Genomic DNA, 11570 nt, shown 5'->3' with positions numbered 1-11570 from the left:
ACCTATAGTCTAATGAGTGCAGGTTCGTGTATCGGTAGGTTACTTGTACTCAGTTGTTGTTACATCGGACGGTGTTAGCTATCTTACAACGTATATTCTAATGAGTGCAGCAGGTTCTGTATCTGTAGGTTTACTTGTACTCGTTAGTTGTTACATCGAACGTGTTAGCTACTTACCTATATTCTAATGAGTGCAGGTTCTGTACTGTAGGTTACTTGTACTCGTTAGTTGTTACATCGAACGTGTTAGCTACTTACCTATATTCTAATGAGTGAAGGTTCTGTATCTGTAGGTTACTTGTACTCGTTAGTTGTACATCGAACGTGTTAGCTACTTTACCTATATTCTAATGAGTGCAGGTTCTGTATCGTAGGTTACTTTACTCGTTGTTGTTACCATCGAACGTGTTAGCTCTTACCTATATTCTAATGAGTGCAGGTTCTGTATCTGTAGGTTACTTGTACTCGTTAGTTGGTTACATCGAACGTGTTAGCTACTTACCTATATTCTAATGAGTGCAGGTTCTGTATCTGTAGGTTACTTGTACTCGTTAGTTGTTACATCGAACGTGTTAGCTACTTACCTATATTCTAATGAGTGCAGGTTCTGTATCTGTAGGTTACTTGTACTCGTTAGTTGTTACATCGACGTGTTAGCTACTTACCTATATTCTAATGAGTGCAGGTTCTGTATCTGTAGGTTACTTGTACTCGTTAGTTGTTACATCGAACGTGTTAGCTACTTACCTATATTCTAATGAGTGCAGGTTCTGTATCTGTAGGTTACTTGTACTCGTTAGTTGTTACATCGAACGTGTTAGCTACTTACCTATATTCTAATGAGTGCAGGTTCTGTATCTGTAGGTTACTTGTACTCGTTAGTTGTTACATCGAACGTGTTAGCTACTTACCTATATTCTAATGAGTGCAGGTTCTGTATCTGTAGGTTACTTGTACTCGTTAGTTGTTACATCGAACGTGTTAGCTACTTACCTATATTCTAATGAGTGCAGGTTCTGTATCTGTAGGTTACTTGTACTCGTTAGTTGTTACATCGAACGTGTTAGCTACTTACCTATATTCTAATGAGTGCAGGTTCTGTATCTGTAGGTTACTTGTACTCGTTAGTTGTTACATCGAACGTGTTAGCTACTTACCTATATTCTAATGAGTGCAGGTTCTGTATCTGTAGGTTACTTGTACTCGTTAGTTGTTACATCGAACGTGTTAGCTACTTACCTATATTCTAATGAGTGCAGGTTCTGTATCTGTAGGTTACTTGTACTCGTTAGTTGTTACATCGAACGTGTTAGCTACTTACCTATATTCTAATGAGTGCAGGTTCTGTATCTGTAGGTTACTTGTACTCGTTAGTTGTTACATCGAACGTGTTAGCTACTTACCTATATTCTAATGAGTGCAGGTTCTGTATCTGTAGGTTACTTGTACTCGTTAGTTGTTACATCGAACGTGTTAGCTACTTACCTATATTCTAATGAGTGCAGGTTCTGTATCTGTAGGTTACTTGTACTCGTTAGTTGTTACATCGAACGTGTTAGCTACTTACCTATATTCTAATGAGTGCAGGTTCTGTATCTGTAGGTTACTTGTACTCGTTAGTTGTTACATCGAACGTGTTAGCTACTTACCTATATTCTAATGAGTGCAGGTTCTGTATCTGTAGGTTAACTGTACTCGTTAGTTGTTACATCGAACGTGTTAGCTACTTACCTATATTCTAATGAGTGCAGGTTCTGTATCTGTAGGTTACTTGTACTCGTTAGTTGTTACATCGAACGTGTTAGCTACTTACCTATATTCTAATGAGTGCAGGTTCTGTATCTGTAGGTTACTTGTACTCGTTAGTTGTTACATCGAACGTGTTAGCTACTTACCTATATTCTAATGAGTGCAGGTTCTGTATCTGTAGGTTACTTGTACTCGTTAGATTTTACATCGAACGTGTTAGCTACTTACCTATATTCTAATGAGTGCAGGTTCTGTATCTGTAGGTTACTTGTACTCGTTAGTTGTTACATCGAACGTGTTAGCTACTTACCTATATTCTAATGAGTGCAGGTTCTGTATCTGTAGGTACTTGTACTCGTTAGTTGTTACATCGAACGTGTTAGCTACTTACCTATATTCTAATGAGTGCAGGTTCTGTATCTGTAGGTTACTTGTACTCGTTAGTTGTTACATCGAACGTGTTAGCTACTTACCTATATTCTAATGAGTGCAGGTTCTGTATCTGTAGGTAACTTGTACTCGTTAGTTGTTACATCGAACGTGTTAGCTACTTACCTATATTCTAATGAGTGCAGGTTCTGTATCTGTAGGTTACTTGTACTCGTTAGTTGTTACATCGAACGTGTTAGCTACTTACCTATATTCTAATGAGTGCAGGGTTCTGTATCTGTAGGTTACTTGTACTCGTTAGTTGTTACATCGAACGTGTTAGCTACTTACCTATATTCTAATGAGTGCAGGTTCTGTATCTGTAGGTTACTTGTACTCGTTAGTTGTTACATCGAACGTGTTAGCTACTTACCTATATTCTAATGAGTGCAGGTTCTGTATCTGTAGGTTACTTGTACTCGTTAGTTGTTACATCGAACGTGTTAGCTACTTACCTATATTCTAATGAGTGCAGGTTCTGTATCTGTAGGTTACTTGTACTCGTTAGTTGTTACATCGAACGTGTTAGCTACTTACCTATATTCTAATGAGTGCAGGTTCTGTATCTGTAGGTTACTTGTACTCGTTAGTTGTTACATCGAACGTGTTAGCTACTTACCTATATTCTAATGAGTGCAGGTTCTGTATCTGTAGGTTACTTGTACTCGTTAGTTGTTACATCGAACGTGTTAGCTACTTACCTATATTCTAATGAGTGCAGGTTCTGTATCTGTAGGTTACTTGTACTCGTTAGTTGTTACATCGAACGTGTTAGCTACTTACCTATATTCTAATGAGTGCAGGTTCTGTATCTGTAGGTTACTTGTACTCGTTAGTTGTTACATCGAACGTGTTAGCTACTTACCTATATTCTAATGAGTGCAGGTTCTGTATCTGTAGGTTACTTGTACTCGTTAGTTGTTACATCGAACGTGTTAGCTACTTACCTATATTCTAATGAGTGCAGGTTCTGTATCTGTAGGTTACTTGTACTCGTTAGTTGTTACATCGAACGTGTTAGCTACTTACCTATATTCTAATGAGTGCAGGTTCTGTATCTGTAGGTTACTTGTACTCGTTAGTTGTTACATCGAACGTGTTAGCTACTTACCTATATTCTAATGAGTGCAGGTTCTGTATCTGTAGGTTACTTGTACTCGTTAGTTGTTACATCGAACGTGTTAGCTACTTACCTATATTCTAATGAGTGCAGGTTCTGTATCTGTAGGTTACTTGTACTCGTTAGTTGTTACATCGAACGTGTTAGCTACTTACCTATATTCTAATGAGTGCAGGTTCTGTATCTGTAGGTTACTTGTACTCGTTAGTTGTTACATCGAACGTGTTAGCTACTTACCTATATTCTAATGAGTGCAGGTTCTGTATCTGTAGGTTACTTGTACTCGTTAGTTGTTACATCGAACGTGTTAGCTACTTACCTATATTCTAATGAGTGCAGGTTCTGTATCTGTAGGTTACTTGTACTCGTTAGTTGTTACATCGAACGTGTTAGCTACTTACCTATATTCTAATGAGTGCAGGTTCTGTATCTGTAGGTTACTTGTACTCGTTAGTTGTTACATCGAACGTGTTAGCTACTTACCTATATTCTAATGAGTGCAGGTTCTGTATCTGTAGGTTACTTGTACTCGTTAGTTGTTACATCGAACGTGTTAGCTACTTACCTATATTCTAATGAGTGCAGGTTCTGTATCTGTAGGTTACTTGTACTCGTTAGTTGTTACATCGAACGTGTTAGCTACTTACCTATATTCTAATGAGTGCAGGTTCTGTATCTGTAGGTTACTTGTACTCGTTAGTTGTTACATCGAACGTGTTAGCTACTTACCTATATTCTAATGAGTGCAGGTTCTGTATCTGTAGGTTACTTGTACTCGTTAGTTGTTACATCGAACGTGTTAGCTACTTACCTATATTCTAATGAGTGCAGGTTCTGTATCTGTAGGTTACTTGTACTCGTTAGTTGTTACATCGAACGTGTTAGCTACTTACCTATATTCTAATGAGTGCAGGTTCTGTATCTGTAGGTTACTTGTACTCGTTAGTTGTTACATCGAACGTGTTAGCTACTTACCTATATTCTAATGAGTGCAGGTTCTGTATCTGTAGGTTACTTGTACTCGTTAGTTGTTACATCGAACGTGTTAGCTACTTACCTATATTCTAATGAGTGCAGGTTCTGTATCTGTAGGTTACTTGTACTCGTTAGTTGTTACATCGAACGTGTTAGCTACTTACCTATATTCTAATGGGTGCAGGTTCTGTATCTGTAGGTTACTTGTACTCGTTAGTTGTTACATCGAACGTGTTAGCTACTTACCTATATTCTAATGAGTGCAGGTTCTGTATCTGTAGGTTACTTGTACTCGTTAGTTGTTACATCGAACGTGTTAGCTACTTACCTATATTCTAATGAGTGCAGGTTCTGTATCTGTAGGTTACTTGTACTCGTTAGTTGTTACATCGAACGTGTTAGCTACTTACCTATATTCTAATGAGTGCAGGTTCTGTATCTGTAGGTTACTTGTACTCGTTAGTTGTTACATCGAACGTGTTAGCTACTTACCTATATTCTAATGAGTGCAGGTTCTGTATCTGTAGGTTACTTGTACTCGTTAGTTGTTACATCGAACGTGTTAGCTACTTACCTATATTCTAATGAGTGCAGGTTCTGTATCTGTAGGTTACTTGTACTCGTTAGTTGTTACATCGAACGTGTTAGCTACTTACCTATATTCTAATGAGTGCAGGTTCTGTATCTGTAGGTTACTTGTACTCGTTAGTTGTTACATCGAACGTGTTAGCTACTTACCTATATTCTAATGAGTGCAGGTTCTGTATCTGTAGGTTACTTGTACTCGTTAGTTGTTACATCGAACGTGTTAGCTACTTACCTATATTCTAATGAGTGCAGGTTCTGTATCTGTAGGTTACTTGTACTCGTTAGTTGTTACATCGAACGTGTTAGCTACTTACCTATATTCTAATGAGTGCAGGTTCTGTATCTGTAGGTTACTTGTACTCGTTAGTTGTTACATCGAACGTGTTAGCTACTTACCTATATTCTAATGAGTGCAGGTTCTGTATCTGTAGGTTACTTGTACTCGTTAGTTGTTACATCGAACGTGTTAGCTACTTACCTATATTCTAATGAGTGCAGGTTCTGTATCTGTAGGTTACTTGTACTCGTTAGTTGTTACATCGAACGTGTTAGCTACTTACCTATATTCTAATGAGTGCAGGTTCTGTATCTGTAGGTTACTTGTACTCGTTAGTTGTTACATCGAACGTGTTAGCTACTTACCTATATTCTAATGAGTGCAGGTTCTGTATCTGTAGGTTACTTGTACTCGTTAGTTGTTACATCGAACGTGTTAGCTACTTACCTATATTCTAATGAGTGCAGGTTCTGTATCTGTAGGTTACTTGTACTCGTTAGTTGTTACATCGAACGTGTTAGCTACTTACCTATATTCTAATGAGTGCAGGTTCTGTATCTGTAGGTTACTTGTACTCGTTAGTTGTTACATCGAACGTGTTAGCTACTTACCTATATTCTAATGAGTGCAGGTTCTGTATCTGTAGGTTACTTGTACTCGTTAGTTGTTACATCGAACGTGTTAGCTACTTACCTATATTCTAATGAGTGCAGGTTCTGTATCTGTAGGTTACTTGTACTCGTTAGTTGTTACATCGAACGTGTTAGCTACTTACCTATATTCTAATGAGTGCAGGTTCTGTATCTGTAGGTTACTTGTACTCGTTAGTTGTTACATCGAACGTGTTAGCTACTTACCTATATTCTAATGAGTGCAGGTTCTGTATCTGTAGGTTACTTGTACTCGTTAGTTGTTACATCGAACGTGTTAGCTACTTACCTATATTCTAATGAGTGCAGGTTCTGTATCTGTAGGTTACTTGTACTCGTTAGTTGTTACATCGAACGTGTTAGCTACTTACCTATATTCTAATGAGTGCAGGTTCTGTATCTGTAGGTTACTTGTACTCGTTAGTTGTTACATCGAACGTGTTAGCTACTTACCTATATTCTAATGAGTGCAGGTTCTGTATCTGTAGGTTACTTGTACTCGTTAGTTGTTACATCGAACGTGTTAGCTACTTACCTATATTCTAATGAGTGCAGGTTCTGTATCTGTAGGTTACTTGTACTCGTTAGTTGTTACATCGAACGTGTTAGCTACTTACCTATATTCTAATGAGTGCAGGTTCTGTATCTGTAGGTTACTTGTACTCGTTAGTTGTTACATCGAACGTGTTAGCTACTTACCTATATTCTAATGAGTGCAGGTTCTGTATCTGTAGGTTACTTGTACTCGTTAGTTGTTACATCGAACGTGTTAGCTACTTACCTATTCTAATGAGTGCAGGTTCTGTATCTGTAGGTTACTTGTACTCGTTAGTTGTTACATCGAACGTGTTAGCTACTTACCTATATTCTAATGAGTGCAGGTTCTGTATCTGTAGGTTACTTGTACTCGTTAGTTGTTACATCGAACGTGTTAGCTACTTACCTATATTCTAATGAGTGCAGGTTCTGTATCTGTAGGTTACTTGTACTCGTTAGTTGTTACATCGAACGTGTTAGCTACTTACCTATATTCTAATGAGTGCAGGTTCTGTATCTGTAGGTTACTTGTACTCGTTAGTTGTTACATCGAACGTGTTAGCTACTTACCTATATTCTAATGAGTGCAGGTTCTGTATCTGTAGGTTACTTGTACTCGTTAGTTGTTACATCGAACGTGTTAGCTACTTACCTATATTCTAATGAGTGCAGGTTCTGTATCTGTAGGTTACTTGTACTCGTTAGTTGTTACATCGAACGTGTTAGCTACTTACCTATATTCTAATGAGTGCAGGTTCTGTATCTGTAGGTTACTTGTACTCGTTAGTTGTTACATCGAACGTGTTAGCTACTTACCTATATTCTAATGAGTGCAGGTTCTGTATCTGTAGGTTACTTGTACTCGTTAGTTGTTACATCGAACGTGTTAGCTACTTACCTATATTCTAATGAGTGCAGGTTCTGTATCTGTAGGTTACTTGTACTCGTTAGTTGTTACATCGAACGTGTTAGCTACTTACCTATATTCTAATGAGTGCAGGTTCTGTATCTGTAGGTTACTTGTACTCGTTAGTTGTTACATCGAACGTGTTAGCTACTTACCTATATTCTAATGAGTGCAGGTTCTGTATCTGTAGGTTACTTGTACTCGTTAGTTGTTACATCGAACGTGTTAGCTACTTACCTATATTCTAATGAGTGCAGGTTCTGTATCTGTAGGTTACTTGTACTCGTTAGTTGTTACATCGAACGTGTTAGCTACTTACCTATATTCTAATGAGTGCAGGTTCTGTATCTGTAGGTTACTTGTACTCGTTAGTTGTTACATCGAACGTGTTAGCTACTTACCTATATTCTAATGAGTGCAGGTTCTGTATCTGTAGGTTACTTGTACTCGTTAGTTGTTACATCGAACGTGTTAGCTACTTACCTATATTCTAATGAGTGCAGGTTCTGTATCTGTAGGTTACTTGTACTCGTTAGTTGTTACATCGAACGTGTTAGCTACTTACCTATATTCTAATGAGTGCAGGTTCTGTATCTGTAGGTTACTTGTACTCGTTAGTTGTTACATCGAACGTGTTAGCTACTTACCTATATTCTAATGAGTGCAGGTTCTGTATCTGTAGGTTACTTGTACTCGTTAGTTGTTACATCGAACGTGTTAGCTACTTACCTATATTCTAATGAGTGCAGGTTCTGTATCTGTAGGTTACTTGTACTCGTTAGTTGTTACATCGAACGTGTTAGCTACTTACCTATATTCTAATGAGTGCAGGTTCTGTATCTGTAGGTTACTTGTACTCGTTAGTTGTTACATCGAACGTGTTAGCTACTTACCTATATTCTAATGAGTGCAGGTTCTGTATCTGTAGGTTACTTGTACTCGTTAGTTGTTACATCGAACGTGTTAGCTACTTACCTATATTCTAATGAGTGCAGGTTCTGTATCTGTAGGTTACTTGTACTCGTTAGTTGTTACATCGAACGTGTTAGCTACTTACCTATATTCTAATGAGTGCAGGTTCTGTATCTGTAGGTTACTTGTACTCGTTAGTTGTTACATCGAACGTGTTAGCTACTTACCTATATTCTAATGAGTGCAGGTTCTGTATCTGTAGGTTACTTGTACTCGTTAGTTGTTACATCGAACGTGTTAGCTACTTACCTATATTCTAATGAGTGCAGGTTCTGTATCTGTAGGTTACTTGTACTCGTTAGTTGTTACATCGAACGTGTTAGCTACTTACCTATATTCTAATGAGTGCAGGTTCTGTATCTGTAGGTTACTTGTACTCGTTAGTTGTTACATCGAACGTGTTAGCTACTTACCTATATTCTAATGAGTGCAGGTTCTGTATCTGTAGGTTACTTGTACTCGTTAGTTGTTACATCGAACGTGTTAGCTACTTACCTATATTCTAATGAGTGCAGGTTCTGTATCTGTAGGTTACTTGTACTCGTTAGTTGTTACATCGAACGTGTTAGCTACTTACCTATATTCTAATGAGTGCAGGTTCTGTATCTGTAGGTTACTTGTACTCGTTAGTTGTTACATCGAACGTGTTAGCTACTTACCTATATTCTAATGAGTGCAGGTTCTGTATCTGTAGGTTACTTGTACTCGTTAGTTGTTACATCGAACGTGTTAGCTACTTACCTATATTCTAATGAGTGCAGGTTCTGTATCTGTAGGTTACTTGTACTCGTTAGTTGTTACATCGAACGTGTTAGCTACTTACCTATATTCTAATGAGTGCAGGTTCTGTATCTGTAGGTTACTTGTACTCGTTAGTTGTTACATCGAACGTGTTAGCTACTTACCTATATTCTAATGAGTGCAGGTTCTGTATCTGTAGGTTACTTGTACTCGTTAGTTGTTACATCGAACGTGTTAGCTACTTACCTATATTCTAATGAGTGCAGGTTCTGTATCTGTAGGTTACTTGTACTCGTTAGTTGTTACATCGAACGTGTTAGCTACTTACCTATATTCTAATGAGTGCAGGTTCTGTATCTGTAGGTTACTTGTACTCGTTAGTTGTTACATCGAACGTGTTAGCTACTTACCTATATTCTAATGAGTGCAGGTTCTGTATCTGTAGGTTACTTGTACTCGTTAGTTGTTACATCGAACGTGTTAGCTACTTACCTATATTCTAATGAGTGCAGGTTCTGTATCTGTAGGTTACTTGTACTCGTTAGTTGTTACATCGAACGTGTTAGCTACTTACCTATATTCTAATGAGTGCAGGTTCTGTATCTGTAGGTTACTTGTACTCGTTAGTTGTTACATCGAACGTGTTAGCTACTTACCTATATTCTAATGAGTGCAGGTTCTGTATCTGTAGGTTACTTGTACTCGTTAGTTGTTACATCGAACGTGTTAGCTACTTACCTATATTCTAATGAGTGCAGGTTCTGTATCTGTAGGTTACTTGTACTCGTTAGTTGTTACATCGAACGTGTTAGCTACTTACCTATATTCTAATGAGTGCAGGTTCTGTATCTGTAGGTTACTTGTACTCGTTAGTTGTTACATCGAACGTGTTAGCTACTTACCTATATTCTAAGTTAACCATTTGAAGATTGGTTCAACTATTTTTGTAACTTTGTTAAAAAATATTCATAAACAAATAAATAACAGCGTTTAGCGGTTTTCGTTTTCACTTAACATAAGTACCTGCTCTTAACAAGTAGGTATAGATTAAAATAGAAGAAAGAAAAATAGAAAGAGATATGCAAGTAAGTATGATCTTAAACTCTGGGACTTGTATATTGTATATTGTATATTCACGGTTAAAGCAGTTACGCCCGTTTAAGCAATCAATTAATATCACTATATTCATTGATTGCTTAAACGGGCGTAACTGCGAAAAGTTCGAACCCGAGATCGAAGCCCCGTCCTCTCGAATATCAAGCGGCCGTCCAATAACCACTAGGCTATTACGATTTATTCCATTCAAACCCATAGTAAGTATGTCCCGCAAATTGCTATTGCGCTGGAACCATGTCTCATTAGCATCAAAATGACGTCATTTTGACGACAGCTGAAATAAAAATATACCTACCATCAGCTTGAAACTTCAGTCTAGTGCTGACGTCACTAAAATGGCGGCCACGCGCACTAGCAATTTTCGGGACCTTCACTTGATCAATTAATTTGTCGCATTGTTCGTACTGGAACGTTAAACCGCTTGGCGGCACGGCTGTGCCGGTAGAGTGGCCACCAGACACGGCCGAAGTACCCCATCAGACTAGCTACCTAAGCTAAGCGGGTTCGCTGGTGGAGTGGTAACCGCAGTCTTCACCAGACCAGACAAGAGACAATTTAGCTCTTCTCAGACCTGGGCGCGTTTGGAACCCTCGTAGCTTTAGTTTTAAGTTCGCGTAAATATCATCTTACAAATGCAGCAACCGACTATCAAAATTTAATTTATTACCTATTTTGAATAAACCATTTTTTTTTTTTTGGATTGGGAATTGAACCTGGACCTCTCATGTTTAAGATTGCAGGCAGTGCTTACCAATGCAATTATGTACATCAGAGAGTTAATCACAACATTACAATGAAGCCATCCACAAGTTGTGAGTGTTGTGACCACGTGGCCGTGTCAAGTAGCTTGCCGCACCCGTTACGTAGATACGTGACTCATCATCATCATCATCACCGATACACCAGGGGGTCGACACTTCTTAGGTGGTTTTCGGAAATGTCACAATTCAACGTAATTGTACCCTTATCAGTACCCGTAGTACAAGATTTTACGTCTCACCAAACCAAACCAAATTCGAGAGTCGAAATACTTCCGCGTTACAGTAAAATGGACCTAAACAGCCTTGAATTGAAGTCAAATATTCAATGCCACTGATTTTAATTTTGCAATGTTTCCGCTTGGAGCGCTGGCTGTAGAAGTGTAGACAAACTTGAGCTTTAAAACAAGGTATTTAAGATTCACTGTAACGCGGAAGTACTCTCGAATTTGGTTTGGTTTGGTGAAACGTAAAATCTTGTACTACGGCTACAGCTAAATAGTAAAGTTCAAATTCTGCTAAAGAACGAAATCATGAAATAATGTGGAAATCATTACCAACCTATGTTAGGTACCAACATTCATGAAAAATATTTTTTTCATTTTTTTCATGAATGTTGTAGTTTTGTTATCAGCCATGTTGGTCTGTACAATTTGACAAGCGTGTTTTGGTTATCAACTTTATTGTAATGTATAATGGAGAACAAAAATAATATAAATCGACGACATTACAATTGCAGGAAGAACGTAGTG

Source organism: Maniola hyperantus, chromosome 26 (genome assembly GCF_902806685.2).
Source record: "Maniola hyperantus chromosome 26, iAphHyp1.2, whole genome shotgun sequence".
In the NCBI taxonomy this organism is placed as follows: Eukaryota; Metazoa; Arthropoda; class Insecta; order Lepidoptera; family Nymphalidae; genus Maniola; species Maniola hyperantus.
The sequence above is the reverse complement of the archived record's forward strand: the minus strand, read 5'-3'. Positions refer to the sequence as shown.